Source organism: Quercus robur, chromosome 8 (genome assembly GCF_932294415.1).
Source record: "Quercus robur chromosome 8, dhQueRobu3.1, whole genome shotgun sequence".
Taxonomy (NCBI): Eukaryota; Viridiplantae; Streptophyta; class Magnoliopsida; order Fagales; family Fagaceae; genus Quercus; species Quercus robur.
The window spans coordinates 5,527,420-5,545,739 of NC_065541.1; the positions used below are offsets into that span (position 1 = coordinate 5,527,420).

Here is an 18,320-nt window from a genome sequence, read left to right on the forward strand (position 1 = left end):
TGACTATACATTAACGAACAAGGTGAATACCAAATTATAAATATTGTCACTGTTATTACTACACTATCACTTGAATTCTAATGAATCAGAAGACTTGAAGTTCAAGTGATAGTCTTGTGGTAATAGTATAATTGCCACTATTACTCATTATCTCTCTCAGAGAGAGAGAAATTATTTAGTGCTCTAGGAATACAATAAATGTGTATTCCTTTCTCCTATGTAACAATGGATCCTACTTATTAAATTCATAATGGAGCTTATTATATGTTAGAGAGGGGAGTACATATTTGTTGTGAACCAAGAGCACTGAATAATTACACATATATAGTGAAGAGGGAGAGATGGGTTTGAATCACAAATATAAAATAGGGGAAATTATACTTTACCACCCTAAACTATACTCCAAATTACATTTTGCACTCTCAACTTTTCGAATGCACATTTTGCACCCTAAACTATAATCATTGTTACACTTTGCACTCTAACATCAAGTTCATTGTTAACTTGGATAGAAATCTAAAGTTTAAGATGAAAAGTGTAATCAAGAATATAGTTTAGGGTGGTAAAGTGTAATTTCTCCTTTGTTTTATTTATTTATTAAGAGATTGATAAGAAGGGAAATTAACCATTTTCATATGAAACCATGTTTTTCCATCTAAGTTAATAGAAAACTTAACATTGAGGTGCAAAGTATAACAAAGGTTATAATTTAAGGTACAAAATGTACATTCGAAAAATTTAGGATACAAAATATAATCATGAGTATAATTGTAGTAGTAAAGCCTAATTTCACCTCTAAAATTCTAGAAAGGATGCCATTACCCTTACCTTAAACCTCAGCAACATTGATATTAATACCATAATAATTAGTAAATAATCTATTAAATATTCCTAGAGTCTTGTAAACTCAAATACTATTGAGTGGACTACCGCACACCCTTAGTGCGATGGTCACTCCACAAGTATAAGTATTTGTGGGTTGTTGGGGGTAAGGGTCAGGGTTAAGTCTCCAGGAGGGAGTTTCACACACATATACACTTAGATTAGGCTAGAATATAAATTATATCTTGTATATTAAAAAAAAAAAAATGCTATTGAGTGGTAATGGTATAATCAAAACAGCCAATCAAAATTGTCCAACACATAGACAATCATGCGGGCCACAAGGCCATTCCATGCATCCCAAGTTCAGACAATCATAGCTTTTTTAAACCGTTAGGCATCGAACTAAACTCAAACAGTTCCTGTTCGAAATTTTTCAGGTTTGAAACACACCAACCTAGGATTTTTGTTATGTAGCCCAAAAGGCAAACATAGGCGAAAGGGCAAAAAAATCCAACAGACCTAAGCTCAAGCTCTTGTCCCCTTTGAAACACTCTCTACCAGAGTGCTTATCAGATCGTTCAAATTTTGAATTTTTGTGCCTTTTCCTTTCTGGGTTTTATCAAATTGTTCATATTCAAAGGTAAAAATTTCTACTTTTTAACTTATTTTTTTGAATCTGATGTCCTATTGGGTTTTTTGAATTCTAAAATATAAAATTTTTTGGGGGGTTGAAGTTTAAAGGTTTATTGTGATTCTTCTTATTTTCCTTTGTGTTCTCAGCCACCTAGTTGTGCATTAAATGAGAGCTAATTCTTGTGTTTTTAGTTTTATTATGAAAAAAATTGTTTCTTTTGTTCATTTTGTGATTATATTTTCTCATTGTTAATTGTGGGTTATTCTAGTTAAGCTCTTATATTCAACTAGTAAGTTACCCATGCGATGCACGAATAACATTGTAATATTTTATATAAGATGATTTGAAGAATGTTGTATATGTATTATAGCATAATTATTATAGACCCTTATTAGTAATGAGTTCATTATAAAAAGCAACAATTATAAATTGCACACACATATCCATTATAATTATTCAATTGAAAAAAGAAATTGGAGGAATATTATAGAATAAAAATTGATATAAAATGTGTCTTTTTCTTTCTCCTTAATTCTAAAACAAAATATATATTTCAAACACCCACAATCAATTACATCTACATAATTTACAAAGCCCACAAATCTACAACTTCCAACCTTAATATCAAAATTATAATTGCTGTTGTCACTCAATATAAAATGCAAGCCCCCCTTCCTTGGTTGTAGCCAACTCATACGAGTTAGGTTTAGATGAAACAACAATGTTAGAGCTAGGTAGGTGAGGTCGAAAAATTGAAGGTAAATGACATCATCTTTTGTACATGTGTATTTGACATGGTATGGCATGAAGGACTATGGGTAGGTATATATAGTGGGGGTAGAAGTGTAAAAGGTGAAAATGGTGCATATATTAAAATGCAAAGAATTTTGAGTGTATGTGTGAGAGATGAAAAGTCTTGAAACATTGAACCAAATGATACAAAAATTATTATTTTTTAATTAGAAAAGTCTTGAAACAATGAACCGAAATGAAATAAAAGTCAATATTTAATTTGTTCTTATCTCTAATGTGACACTTGAGAATATTTTAATTCTCTTTGCATAGAATATGCCACTTGGAAGAACCTCGTGCTTCCCCACATGAGATCTCCGTTATATATATAAAATTAGACAAAAACAAATATGTCTTGAAACATTGAACCAAATGATACAAAAACTATTTATTTTTTAATTAGAAAAGTCTTAAAACATTGAACCAAAATGAAATAAAAAGTAAATATTTAATTTGTTCTTATCTCTAATGTGACACTTAAAAATATTTTAATTCTCTTTGCATAGAATACGTCACTTGGCGGAACCTCATGCTTTCCCAAATGAGGTCTCTGTTATACATACATACATACATACATACATATATATAAATATATATATATAAATATATATATATATATATATATATATTGATTTAATTAGACAAAAACAAATATGTCTTGAAACATTAAACCAAATGATACAAAAAATATTTATTTTTTAATTTGAAAAGTCTTGAAAAAATGAACCAAAATGAAATAAAAAGTCCATATTTAATTTGTTTTTATCTCTAATGTGACACTTGAGAATATTTCAATTCTCTTTGCATAGAATACACCACTTGACAGAAACACATGCTCTCCTACATGAGGTCTCTACTTATATATATATATATATATATATATATATTGATTGAATATCAAGGTAATAGATGGTTGTTTGTGGAATTTCTATTTGATTTTCTTGTAATTTTTTCAACTACTTTATGTTCACCATCATGAACATGAAGTACTTTTTTATCAATAAAATTTCTATTACTTACCAACAAATAAATAAATAAATAAAAAATGGTTGTTTGTGAATTTTGGAGAAAATTATATGATGCACCTTAAGTTTGCTTAAAGAGTTAAAGTTAACATTTACTACTTATATTATGCATTGGGTACTAGATTTTCGTTGATTAAATTTTATGTGTCATGAGCCTTGATTCTTTTTTATTTCACAAATTCTTTGAATTTTTAAGTTTTTCGTGTCTTATTCCACCCCCTTCCCCCTTGCTATAGTGTTATCCTCTGTTATGACTTGGAATCTCACTTTGTAATCAACAGATGACGATTGGGTTACCGGAATTTGTTGTGTTTGTGTTGTTGGCACTCTTGTCAAGCCTGTAAAATGTGTTTGGCATTAGGTTTGTGATTGATAGCGAAGAATGTTTCTCTCACAATGTTCAATATGAAGTAGATACGGAGCATCTTTCTTTTGTTGTAATTAAGGTCAATGGAGCTTGGCATTATACTCCAGATGGTGTTGATCTTGTGGTAATCTTCCATGTTTCTTTGCTCAAATTTGTTGGTTTTGTTAAGTTCTTCAGTTTTTTTGCCCCTCATTTACACTTATTTACTTCAAAATATTATTAGTACAAATCGGGTGTATGATGGTGTTGATATTGTGGTAATCTTCCATGTTTCCTTGCTCAAATTTGTTGGTTTTGTTAAGTTCTTCAGGTTTTTTGCCCCTCATTTACACTTACTTACTTCAAAATATTGTTAGTACAAATCGGGCGTATGATGGATAGGGAAAAACTTAACTATAATTCCTTAGCTGTATTTATAGTTGCCAAAACATGAATCATATTGTAAATCAATTGTTTATTGTATTGTAATTTGTATCATTTATCATAACGTAGACAAACATTTTATAAAATTTATAGAAAAATTAATGATATACATATATTAAAGGAATATTTATTGTAAATTTGGAACATATTTTACTAATGATTAATTTCATCGTCACTTATGCATTAATATTTAACAAAGTTAACTAAATAAAGCAAATTAAAATATATTTATAACTTATACATTCAAATTGGCCAATCTCAAAAGTGACGATACATGATATATAAGCTAAAATAATGTTTTCTTTCTCATCATAATCATATTCATCAATTTGTCTAATTAACCTCATCTCCATAGTCCAAGTCAATCTTATCATCATCTTCTAAAATCATTTCATCATTGACATCTTCTTCTTGTTCAACTTCTTCTTCGTCATCTCAAACATTTATTATCTTGTTGCTCTATTTCATTAACTTTTTCTTTAAAGAAAAGAGAAGACACTAACTAACTATCTATTAATATATTTCAACTCAATCATATATGATCTATCAAAACTAAACTCAAGGTTTTCCTGAAATCATATATGATTGATTTTATATTGAACTTCCTAGCAATTTCTCATTAATGTGCAAAATCAAAGAGTCCGTTAGAAAATTTTTTCCACTTGTTGCAAGGCCTAGTTTTGACAATATCCATGGTTGAAAATACTCATGTCATAGTTGCAATAAAAATTGGAATAAGTATAAGTACAACCACCCTACAAACAAGTTGGTAGGATATTGTTTTTATGATCATCACTAGATGAAGTTAAACTAAGAACTCTAGATCCTCATCGCACTCACCAAACCAACGATTTGATTCTTATAACTGAGAGTCAAAAGTCATATGCATTATAAAAAATAAAAAGCCAAACACATTGCTGTCTTAGCCACAGACACGGTCATTTGAATATAAAAGTCAAACATTTGATATTGGAATAGTTAAAGACACTCAAGTATAAGATTTGTTTTGTTTTGTTAGTAAAAGAAATTTAACAATTTTTTTTTGGGATGAGACCACCGACCGCAGAAATGGGCCAAGTAGCCATTGTATTTTTGGGTTCTAAAGCCAACTTTCAAATTTGGATGGGGGGATTTCAATTTTTGGAGGGTAGGTATAAAATTTTTGAACATAAACTCCCAAATATTATAGAAAATTAGATTCGAGGGGAGCCATGACCCTACTTCCTCCTCAAGTGGTAGTATCCCTGCTTGTAGTTCTATGGTATTGCTTGATTCTTTCCATGAGTAGAATCAATTTCAAATTCCCCTCCCCTATTTGTGAACCAAAAACAAAAAAAAATTAATATCGACTTGGCTCCATTACAATCAATTGGCTCCCCTGGCTAAAAAATATCCACAATTTAGAAAATTCACTGTTCACATTGGAGCCCAATATACCATGCATGGAGCTGCCATATATGGTTAGTATTATATTATTGCTGTAGACATCATTTTTTTTTTTTTTTTTTTTTTGAGCAATGTAGACATCATTAATTGTTGAACAAGTAACAGGCATAATACGTTAATGATAAATTTCCTTGCATTGAACCTTTTTAAATACCACAGACAATAGTAACTGAAGAGAGATAGGGGGGTAGAGATGGGAAGTGATGAGTATCTTCCATTGTTTGAGACAAGGAGAGCTAAGGGTAGAGTCCTATACAAGCTCCTTGTGGTCTCTGTGTCTGTGGCCATATGCTTGATTTGGATTCATAGAGTGAGTCATATACCAAGAAAAGGTGAAGATGGGAGATGGGGTTGGATTGGTTTGCTTGGTGCTGAGCTCTGGTTCGGTCTTTACTAGTTGCTTACTCAAGCCCACCGGTGGAACCCAGTCTATAGGTGCACCTTCAAGGATAGGCTCTCTCAGAGGTTTGTTTGTCCCTCTCCTCTCTCTCCATCTCACCAATGAATATGCACGTGATATAAATTTATATTTGTACTTAAAAAGTTCATTTTATGTATTTGTTAGTTGAGGATGAACTTATTTCATATGTCCCTATGCATTTCGTGAAATTCTTGCTTACTTTAATGGTCTGTTTGGATTGAGGAAGAGAGAGAGAGAGTAAAGTAGAGTTACCGGAAATTAAATATACTTAGTGTAAGGTGTACAAGCAGTAATCATTTTTGTTGTAATTTCTTTAATAATAGGGTTATGATCAAGCAATTACTTTTCTTTAATAGCTATTAAAGGTAAATAACTGAAGGGTCCTTTATTGAGAAAGTTATACATTTATAAGGAAGTAGGGCTATCCAAGGATCCACTGGAACCGACCCACCCATTACCACCGACCAAACCCGACCTACCGCTGACCAAACTGACTGCTCCAGTGGTCAGCAACAGATTTCATTCTCCAAAATCCAAGATCAACGGGTCGGATATCGGATCTCCTCCTCTCAAATCCGAGAAACCCAATCCGACTAACCCATCTATTTTTCCGATGAGAAGGTGTAGATCTGGCGAATTTTGAGATTTTTTCGAGAAGATTTAGGCTAAATCCGACGAGATTTCACTAAATCTTGCCAAAAATGGCTGAGATCTAGCTGGATCTGGTGAGATTTGGTTAGATTTCTGTCGTTTTTGATCTTTTCTTGGCTGGATTCTTGCCGTTTTCCAGATAATCAACCTTGACCCATCTGCTCGACATCCATGGAAGCTCCAACCCGCCCAATCCGATCAACCACTACAGTCCGATCCGTGGACAGGCCTATAAGGAAGCAAAACAGGTTTAGAATTCCATGTCCACCTCTATATCTGTATTTGCCGTCACTCTTTTACCGTGACAAGTGAGAACTGTGCATAGAAACAGTTTTTTTTTTTGGGAGTGGAGAAACAGTTTGATGGTAGTGCTATATATATATATATATATATATATATATAAAAGATCTTCTATTGGTAGTGCTATATTTATAGTGAGAACTACCCAAAAAACAGGTGAAGTTAAAAACTTTGTAACCATTAAAAGTGCCAATCATCTATCCATGAAATCCATTATTTGTATTTTTATATTTTTACAGCAAAAGCTAAGTGGACTACATCTTCAGTGAATCAAACCTGCACTCAACAGGAGTACCATCCAACTATTATACTTAGTGATTTCATATCTAAATTTAGTAAAAGTTAACTAGAAAAAAGTGAACTTTATGCTGAAAGAAAATAATTTAAAGCGGACCTAAAAGATTGAAACTTTCTTAACCAAAAGCTGGAAATAAAAGATGCTGTAAACCTTTAAGTTGGCATCTTATCCTAAAGTTCATTTCTTTATTTTATAATATCAAATTATATTCAATAACTTTTATTTATTTATTTATTTGAAATAGTTGACCAAATAGATTAATCTCAGAATTCAGAAAAGCAATACTAAGGATACACCATTTTTCATAAATTATTTCACAAATAGTTGATATGTCAAGTTTTGAGTGGTGCTAATTTTCACACGATCTCACTGCAAATATCACATTGAAAAAAAAATGTTAAAATTTTGTGTCACTAAATTTATCGATCTCAAAAATATTATTTCTATGATAATTTACATAACAGGCATGAAAAGGACTTGCCCAAGGTGGACATATTTGTGTGCACAGCGGACCCTGTCATTGAGCCACCAGTGATGGTGATCAGTACCGTTCTATCAGTAATGGCATATGACTATCCACCAGAGAAGCTAAGCGTGTATCTTTCAGATGATGGTGGGTCAGATCTTACCTACTATGCTCTCAGAGAGGCCTCTCACTTTGCTAAGCATTGGCTACCATTTTGCAAGAAATTCAAGGTGGAGCCAAGGTCACCAGCAGCATATTTCAACTCAAGTGATGACCCACTTGATGCTAATCAGTCCAAAGAGTTGGTGCTTATCAAGGTAAAATTAAACTCCTTTAGTGAAAAGGAATAAATATTTTTATTCTAAAATGAAGGACGGTGGGACACTTGACACATTCAAAGAGTTCTGAGTTGTGACACATTCAAAGAATTGAATTTTGGTAGAAAACAACAATAGTTACCATTATAATATTGTTTTGGTAGAAAACAATATTATAATGGTTACTATTGTTTTGCTTCTTACAATATTATAATGGCAACTATTTTATTATAGTAGCAATATATAAAGTCATCCATTACACGTTGTGAACAGGCTGATTATGTGCAAAGAGTTGACTTGTATTATTATAATGGCAACTGTTCTTATTATAATACTTCTTTTCAAAAAAAAAATATATAGATAATATATATATATATATATATAATACTTCGATCAATTGTAATTTATGTTGTAATAACTCTTCCTTCCCTAATGTTGTTTGGGATACTTGGAAGAAGGATGTTGTTTGCTACTATACTTAACAAAGCTATGGATTTATAAATAAATAAAAATAACAACTATTTTTATTATATTAGAAATAGAGTCATTCATACGGTATAGCGATGAAGTTGATTAAGCGTGCTTTGGAATTTTTGTAGAAAGTACAGTGTTATGTTTGAACAGTAAAATTTTAGTAGAGGTTGAGCAATAAGAATTCTTTATTAAAAAGTTATTAGTGTTTAACAAACTATAATTATAAAGTGCTTTAAAGTTTTTACATTATATTGGTGACCAAATGGATTTAGATCTTTTAAATGTGAGAAAAGGCCCCCCCCAAAAAAAAAGAGAGCATTACAAAAGTGTTTCAATTTTATATTATAAATACTTATTTTCATACTTGGATTATTATTTTATTTTCTGGCACTTCATAGTATTCATGAAAAGGCTAAATTGAATATTGGGTAATAATTTAAAAAATAAACCCAAAACTGATCTCAAAGCTCTTTAACAGCCATTTAAAAGCTCTTCTCAAAATTTTCCCATTGAGTTAAATTTCTGCTAGAACTCTTTGAGACCCTAAATTAAGCTCTTTAAAAGCATTTTCATACAGAGCGCTCTAAAGCATGGACTTATCTCACATCTCTTGAAATAGATGGTTATATATTATTTATTATTTTTTTAGGAAGATGGTATTTGGATGTGAAGATTTAAAATCAAGGAATTAAAAAAACAATTTTTATCATAAATTCCTGTATATGAATTTTAACAAAATATAATGAGTTTGTGTTTTGATGATTTTGCTCTAATACTTGTGATATGAAGTTGAAATAATATATGAAGCCTAGTGATTTTATATCCTCTTTTTATAATAATTTGAAATTTAAATCCATTCCTAAATATCATTTCATCATAAGAATATACATACACCCTTTGTCCCAAATTGTTAATTATCTATTCTATTTTGGAATGTTCCAAAGTGAAATCCTCCTTAAAAAGTAAATAAGTTTCTAACATAAGGTGTAAAGGTTAAATTAAAGAGGATAATTTTGAAAACTTGTACCTTTTTATATAAAAGAAAATGCATTAAATAATGTTCCCTTTAAAATTTAGATTTTCTAAACAAGCCTACGAAGGAGTACTTTTCTTTATTTAAACCTTTAAAGTATTTCTGAAATCTGAATCTTTCTTTTTAAATACTTCCGTTCAAATCAATTATAAAGGATTTTACCTATCAAGATTTTATATTAAAAACAATTCAATCGTTGCCACATTGGTAATTGCAGTAGTCACAGCTCTATCATATGTTCATGTTGTAGAAATTATATGAAGAAATGGAAAGTCGAATAGAAAATGAAACCAAGCTAGCTCGAATCCCAGAAGAAGCACACTCAAAACACAAAGGTTTTTCTCAATGGGATTCATATTCTTCTCAACGAGACCATGCCACAATTCTTCAGGTATGTCAGCATTATCACATATTCATTCATAAAGACCATATTGTAATATTATTTTTTATTTGGTCAGCTTAAAAAATTTGGACACATTTTGTTTTCTTGCTTTGCCAAACCAAAACTTATCTATTTTCACAGAGCATGCAAATCAAGTACAATGTACACCTATGGATAATTAAAAGCACTTTCAAGCAAATCATTTTTGTTCTGATTGTTTTCATTTTGAACTTCTTTTTCAGATAATAATTGATGGGAGAGACACCAATGTCACAGATAAAGATGGGTTTGTGTTGCCAACTCTGGTTTATTTGGCTAGAGAGAAGAGACCCCAGCATCACCGCAACTTCAAAGATGGAGCTATGAATGCATTGGTAATGTGTATTCTTGCAGACAAAATGACACGCATTTTTTGAAAGTATATTTAGTTATTTTCTCAGGGAAAATAAGTTGGTTATTTAAGTTATAACCATACAATTTAGTTATATGAATATAGGAGCAGAATTCTACACCTACTAGGAATAGCACTTCTAATCCTATGACTAATAAGACTAGTACAACAAGCATAATGATAATACTAGCGCAATGGGTTGGCTAATATAACTGTAATACTGACAATGTTTTCAATTCTGCAATCTTTATTTTATTTTATTTTTTCTGTGAAAGTATTCCCAAGTTTGGCACGAATCTAGAGAGTGTGTTATCTTTCTCTTGAATATACAGTCATCAACTTAAATTGGGGTAAACTTTAAGGTATCATTGATTTATTTTTCCTCTAATGTTTCATTGTGCAGATAAGAGTGTCATTAGAGATTAGCAATGCGCCAATCATTCTTAATGTGGACTGTAATATGTACTCAAACAATTCACATTCTGTACGAGATGCATTATGCTTTTTCATGGATTAAGAGAAGGGCCATGAGGTTGCTTTTGTGCAGTTTCCACAGAATTTTAAGATAGTTACTAGGAATGAATTTTATGATGCTTTTTTGAGAGTAAGCTCTGAGGTGAGTAAAGATTTATAGAATCAAAGAATTATTTTGGTAACATATGAGTTTATTTGATTTCTTTATTAGTAAAATTTGGTACTATATCAATTAATGTTAGCACATATGTGATTCACTTGTTAGAAATATATGTCACTATGTTATGTAATTGGCTAATCCTTTGACAAAACGCACTTTACTTGTAATTGGGTAGATCTAGGTGTTTTTAATACTTCAAGAACCTGTGTTTCAAGATCAAGTGTTAAAGTCATCAAGTCTGTCCAAGAAACAAGCTGAGAAGTGCAAGTTCATTAGAGCTCAACAGCTAGCATGTGTCAAAGTTTAAGAAGTTGTTCAGCCCGTGTGCTCGACACTTGCTCGATAGCTGCTCAACACCTCCTATCTGTCGAGGTTTAAGAAAAACAGATTTTGATTTGTTTTCTTGGAATCCGTGAATGTGTCTTTGGGACTTCTTTTCTCCTAACCCTAGACATATAAAAGGGTTATTTTAAGGGCCGTTAAAGAGTTCACAAATTGTACAAGTGTTGAGCAAAGTTTGTTCAAGCAAATTGTGACCAGAGACAGAATCTACCCTAGTTCATCGTTCTTGAAGAAGTTGCTGTGTATGTGCACCGTAGGGTTTTGTGACCAAGCATCTTCTTGATCTTTATCGTTAGGATGAACTGAAAAACTTTGCAGCCAACAAACTTCTCTAGTTGGTGATTGAAGTTGCGTACTGGGATCTGCACAATTGGTTAGTCACGTATTTGGGAGCCTTGCATCAAAAGAATAAATTGCTACTATAGAACAAGTCCAATTGGGTATTAAGGTAAGGGTTCAACTGTAGGTTGATATAAGGTATTGGGATTCCTTTACTTGTAACCGCTTGTTGTGATAATAGTGGAATTTCGAGAGTGGTGACCTGAAAATCACCCGGTGAAGTTTTTGCCATGTAGGTTTTCCCCATTCGTAAACAAATCATCGTGTCAAATTTATTTTCCGCTGCATACTTAGTTTATTAGTGATTTGTTTGTGCTACCACGCGTTTGCATATTAATTAACTTAATTAATTCACTTGGCTAAATTAATTGGTTAATTTATCACAAGGGGTTAATTCGTTTTTGGCCTATCAATTAAATTTTCTAATCGAGTTAGATTCAAATGCTTGGTGTTGAAGTTGGAATTCCATGGTTTGGACAATTGTTGAGGCCCTCTATATATTGGAACTGGATGCTTTCATGAAAAAACCCCTCTCTTCTTCTCTCTTGAGTTCTAGTGAAGTTGAGTAGTCTTGTCATATCTTGGGTCTTCCTGAGACTCAAGGTATCAAGTGAAACTTACTCTCCTTCTCCTAGTTCTTCTTTTCTACTCTACCCTTAGGACTTCCACCAAAAGTCTCCTCCTCCACCGTGTGGATCTTGCATGCACGTATAATCTCTATCCCTAACTCGTTTTTCATGTTGCTATAATGTTAATTTAAGATAATAGCATGCTAGTGTTTATTTAAATTCCTTGAATATGTTTGAATGTTCTTAAATGTTCATATGTGTTTTTTACATGTTCTTGGTTGTTCATCGCATGTTCATGCATAACACTAACTTTGATCTTTAATCCACATCAAAAATATGAAAAACATGTTTGTTTCATAATTCTCTCAAATCCTTGAATCTAGGATATCACCATCCACACACATTCACTAGAATTTAATTTTTTTTTTCAAATGCAATGATTAATAAATTGATTTAGGGTTTATCACATGCACACACATTAAAATTCAACATGCAATTGAGTGATTTGGATGATATAATATGAATGTTAGCCACCATAGTTTAGAAGACTGATTTCACCGGGTAAGGTAGGTGCCTAACACCTTCCCATCTTATAACATAGCTTCCGAGCTTAGATCAAGGGTTAATAGATCAAATGCTTATCCATGTAATTTTCGATCTCTAGATTGTAACTAGGAAATAAAGCCATATACTTTATCTTAGATTATATCTAAGACCAAAGCTATGTAATGTCGTATGATCAATGTACATTTCTTCTCAAATCAATAAAATGAGGAATTTTTAAATTTTGGTTTTCTTACTTATTCCAATAATTAAATAAGTGGAGATTTCATTGTAAAGCCCTTAATTTAAAGGGGAAAATATAATCAGTCGAACCTCCATTTTAAGAGACAATAACATGACTCCACCTATTCATGTGTATTTGGCCCAACACCAAAAAACAGGTCTGGGGCGCGGTCTCTTACAATACTTTTTTAGGTTCATTGACACCATTAGCAAGCAATTAGGCCTATCAGAAACAACATTTCCTATCACAACTTAGGTGGTTACAGAGGATGTGTTGAAGAGGTATGAGGAAGAAGTCATAGAGTTTGGAAGCTCAACCATCATGGTTACGATTATACCAGCATTGGCATTACTACACATCTTGAGCTTAATTGAGGGAATCAAAAAGATTTTTCTTGATTTGGAGTTCATAAAATTAGACCAATTGATCTTGCAGGTTATTCTTAGCTTGCTACTTGTCATGATCAATATACCAGGGTACCAAGCACTCTTCATCCGCAATGATTAGGGTTGTATACCATCCTCAATTTTGTTCAAATCAGTTGTTTTAGTTTTACTAGCTTGTTTGATACCTATAATTTAGTAGCCATGCATTTGATGTACGATTATAACAACATTGGCATTACTACAACTCTTCAGCATAATAGGGGAATCAATAAGGTTTTTCTTGATTTGGAGTTCATAACACTAGACCAATTGATCTTGCATGTTATTCTAAGTTTGCTACCTATAATGATCAATATACCAATGTATCATCCTCAATTTTGTTCAAATCTGTCATTTTAGTTTCAGTAGCTTGTTTGATGCCTATAATTTAGTAGGTCTTCCTTTTAAGATAAGGTCTTTGATTTAGCTAGTACTACTAAAGGCTAGGAGGAGATGGTCTAATTTATGCTTGGATCATGTTGGCTCTATCATACACCACCCTTCTATTACACACACACACACACACACACACACATATATATATATATATATATATTATATCTTTTTCTTCTTTTTTTGTTAAAATAAGTTTAGGTGAAGGGAGTCTACCCTATACCAGGACCAAAGCAAGCCGCAGATCTCAAAGAGAACTTACATTAAACTTATAGATCACCCACTAAGGAGGATTGCTGGCAACGGAACTCGAACCTAGGCCATTTATTTTGTAGAATATGGCAATTTCACTTTTTTCTTGTTAATATTAATCTGCTTAAAAAAAATTTAATTAGTATATCCAATTAACTTTATAATAAACACATTTTGGTCAAAAAAATTTACAACATAGGTGGTTTTTTGATAATACAAACACTTGAATGTGCTTTAGAGATGGGGTGATATTGACATTATAGGTGACATATATGATTTGGTTCTTTCTTTAGGATAAAATATTTGTGATTAGTTCTTATTATCAAAGAAAACAAAAATGGCCAGACAGTAACCATATAATTTCTGTCAATCACTGCACCAAAACCCCAACCCAATAATGATCCATCCCCACCTCCCCACCCCTGACTTTTGGTTAATGGGGCCATCTATTTGTTTTTTCAATAAGCCCATCACAAATAATTATGTCATATTATTTTAAAGAATTAAAAATTATATATATTTTTACACTATAATAATAATAAATGATGGGATTGGAATCTCTAAATACAAAACAAGCATTCCAGCATACAAATGTAGCTTATTCCCTAGCCAATGGGCTTATTTTTTGGACAGGTTTAGGACTCCACCCTTCTCGGTAGTTTATGAGTTTTTAGAGGGAGGAGTTGGTTGAGTCCCATCCCTTCCTTGTGGTTTTTTTTGTTTAGTGTTGTTTGTGTTTTTCCTTTTTCTATTAATGCAATGTCTTATTCAGCAACCAAAAAAAAAAAAAAAAAAAAAAAAAAAAAAAATGATAGGATTGCAATGGAAGAGGAGGGAAGAGAGAATGATGAAAGTGTATAGAGAATGGTGGTATGTAAAGAAAGAAAAGAAAGAATGAGAGAGAGAGAGAGAGAGAAACATTCAAGACAAAAAAAAATAGTACGGGATGAGAGTGATTGATGGTATGTTGGTGCAATAATGTTGGTAGTGGTGGGTTCCAACTAACTCAATTAATAAAATATCTGATGGTTAAATAAGAGACTTAGGGTTCAATCCCCGTCTACAATACTAAAAACTAATTAGTATCTTGATTTGATGATAAAGAGTACAATAATCAGAAGCAGATGCCATAAGTTGAAATTCTATCAAAAAAATGTTGGTAGTGATACCACACATTTTCTTGCGTTGGTTGCTTATATTTACAGAATTAGAGCCAATAACATTTATTAAATTAATTATCCTCGAATAAGTGGTATGGCTTCAAATATATCATATCTAAAAATTAAAAATTAGGATAATTATTAGTTTACATTTCATTGTCAATGTAAGATTTATATTTATAAGAAGTTTATAATATTGTACTCATTTGTTTATGATAGTTTTTAGACCCCTTAAAACACAATTGAATTAACCTAGGTAATTATCCAAGTTGTTACTTAGTCCAATTTAACAACTCTAGGTTATCACAATCATAAAGATCATATCATGTAAAGCAGCGGAAAGATAAATAATACACAGATATGATCACCTAGGAAACCAAACCGGTAAAAACCTAGGGAGGATTTGACCTAGCTATCCTCAAGGTAAACTTGAATCCACTATCTTGAAAGAATTGAAGTTCATACAATAAGACTTACAAGCCCCCACGCTCGACTTCTTATTGCTACCCACTAGTAGAACTTACTGACATGACCACGTGCAAGCTCCGAATCCACGGACTCCTTCTTTCTTGGATTCACCACCAAATACAAGCACACTCGCTTGTGTTTTCTTTAAGCTTCAATGGCAGCAACCGAGTTGATCATCAAGGTGTAGATAAAATCTCCTCCTTGAAAACCCTAAGTTTGTGTAAAGGAAAGCTCCTCTAGATCTCACAAAAGATTTATACAAACAGCAATATGAGCAACACTAAAACATGGCTAGAGTTTGCCTTTTATACTTAGGACAAATTAGAAAACCCTAAACGTTTTAAACAACTAGGGCTGAGTTGGAAATCTGTAGAAAAATGCATTCTGCCCGAGATTCGATCGATCGAGCATAAGCTTCGATCAATTGAGCCAGGCCAAAATGTACAATACTTTCTGCATTAACTCGATTCCAACTTTACATAAAATATACAAATTTGAGCAAGACTAAAACACTTCTAAACACATTGTTTTTATCATGGTTTGCCAACAATACACATTAGAGTTCTAAATACATAAATACCTAAGTTTTTAGAACCTAACAAACTCCCCCTTTGGCAATCCGTGACAAAACACAACTAGAAGCTCAAAGTTTACAAAATAAAAGCCCTTTACACAAATAATACTCATAAAACAAATTCAATTCTAACTACTATCCATCAGTTGCAAGTATAGACAGCAGCTCAATTGAATCAACCTGCATATTTCCTGAAACACTAAACAAAATGCATAACCGCATGTGTGGAAAAAATACAAGTAAATAAAATAAATTCTTGATTTCAAACAACACACAATAAAGACATATACCAATGAAAAACTCATAAATATAAATCAATAAATAGTTGAAAACAAGAAACAAATAAAGTAATAAAAAAAAAAAACACTCCCCCTAACATGAATATCCCATCAAAAAATATGGCAAAAGCAAAAAAGATAAAATACAATGTGAAGCACCTAGATACAATCTAAACTCCACAAGCTCCAACCCAACAAAAAAATACTCTCCCCCCTGAAAACAAAAACTCTCTACAATGTACTCCCCCTTTTTGTGATGGAATGCCAAAGGGCAAACAAAATCCATCATCAAAAGGAAGGTGGTGTCGAAGAACGTCTAAACTGTGTTAACTCCACACGTAAAGCACGGATCTCATCGAGCACGTCCACCAAAATCTGTCCATTAGCCACTTGAACAGTCAAGACATGATCCAACGTACGTCGAATGTCTGAATCATCCGAAGTAGTCGGTGGAGGAACATCAGCATCAGCATCAGCAGCAGCAGTACCAGATGTCTCAGCAGCATCAGCAGCAGCAGTACCAGATGTCTCAGCAGCATCAGCACCTGTAGAAGAGGGAGGAGGGGGACCAGTACCAGATGACACACCTCTAGAACGCGAAGGAGCAACTCTCAAGTGAGCAGCCCTCTGTCTAAGAAAGGTGGCACCTATGGGAGCAACAACATGAATAGGCTCACCAGAAGGGAAACCATATAGACCCAAAAAAATCAGAATCCTATGAATGAAAATAGGATGAATAAGCGCATGCCCTACGGCTGAACTCCTATGAACCTCGTTCAAAGAACGAAGGAACAGATGTGGGAAACTAATAGACGCACCAGAAACGAACGCATACAAAAACACACATCACTCTAGAGGGATGGTGTGGAGATAAGAAATAGGCCACAACGAATGACATGCTATCCTAAAGAAAAGATAGGCAATCTCGGTAAGCTCAGCGGACGTGATCCGAGAATCAGAATCCCGCTAGATAGACGACCCAGTGATGTATAACTTAACAACATCTAAGAGAGGAGACTCATCATAGGGATAGTCAGGCTCCTGAACAACCGGAACCCTAAGAGCCTCAGCCACTACTCGAGGGGTAATGGTGAACTCAACACCTCGTATCCAACTCCTAAAAAGGCTGTTGGAATCATAGACGTGGCAAGAGAGATTCGAGAAAAATTCTCTAATTAGGGCGGTCGGGGGTGGATGATCTATCTCTAAGAGAGGCATCCAACCTCTAGACTCAAAGTTAGCCCTAATGGCCGGATCAATCTCATCTAAAATCACAGCACGCTTAGCCCAAATCTTACGCTTACAGTTCAAAGTCTCAAAGGCCTCTCTACTTTTATCATTCCTAAACACCTCACTCCTAGAGGGAGACCCAGAGGAAGTGGAAGGGGTCCTATGGGCTCTAGTTTTCCTAGGCATAGTGCTAGGATAAGGACCAAAACACAAAGCAAAGGAACAAAACAAAAAAAATACCAAGGGCAGACTGCAAGTTAGCACAAAAAAAAAAATAGAGAACAAAAATCTATATGATGCATGAACACTTTAAATGGCATGATGCATGTCCTAATGCAGTGCAATTAAGTTCAAATAAGTTCAAATTCACAAAATTGGCTTGAGCATAGAGTTTCTAACACAAAAACCCCAAAATTTTGAAAAACCACTTGATCAATTTGAAAGATATTGACTAATTGATCATCATACAAGATGGATTTCAGAAAATAATGACCAATTACATCAAATCAACAAGCCAATTTCATCAATTTAGCCAAAATTTGAACAAAATCCCCAATTCGGGTTAATTACAAGCCCTAGAATTTTCAATTCCTCAAAAACCACAAAATTGATCAAATTAAACCA

The 18,320-nt window shown here is 32.9% G+C and overlaps 1 pseudogene; it reads left to right on the plus strand.

Moving 5' to 3' along the window:
- Positions 1-5,609: 5,609 nt before the first annotated feature.
- LOC126694291 (cellulose synthase-like protein E6) lies at positions 5,610-11,835 on the plus strand (annotated as a pseudogene).
- Positions 11,836-18,320: the final 6,485 nt, after the last annotated feature.